This window comes from Chaetura pelagica, unplaced genomic scaffold (genome assembly GCF_000747805.2).
Source record: "Chaetura pelagica isolate M959 unplaced genomic scaffold, ChaPel_1.0 scaffold17, whole genome shotgun sequence".
Taxonomy (NCBI): Eukaryota; Metazoa; Chordata; class Aves; order Apodiformes; family Apodidae; genus Chaetura; species Chaetura pelagica.
The window spans coordinates 11,326,413-11,326,724 of record NW_009970726.1 but is presented as its reverse complement, the minus strand read 5'-3'; positions in this window follow the sequence as shown (position 1 = coordinate 11,326,724).

The window sequence follows — 312 nt, the reverse complement described above, 5'->3', positions numbered from 1 at the left end:
TGCTGGAGAGGAAAAGAGAGAAATAAAATGAATAGGATTTCATCAGTCTGAAATACAAAAAAAATAGCAAACTATTTCCCTGATCAAAATCTTTGCTTGTTCAGAGTGCAGTCATCCCTAGCAAACATCAATAAAGCATCACTCATTGGTCTTTGGCAAAAAGTCTAGAAATTGGTCAGCAAAGCTTAAGGAAAACCTCATGCATTTTCTCCTTTGGATAAGCCACCTACGTTGAATTCTATTTTCTCCAACTCAAAGGCTATGCGCTTCCGTTCCCCCAAAATTAATTTTAGTTCTTTGGAGGCTTTAACT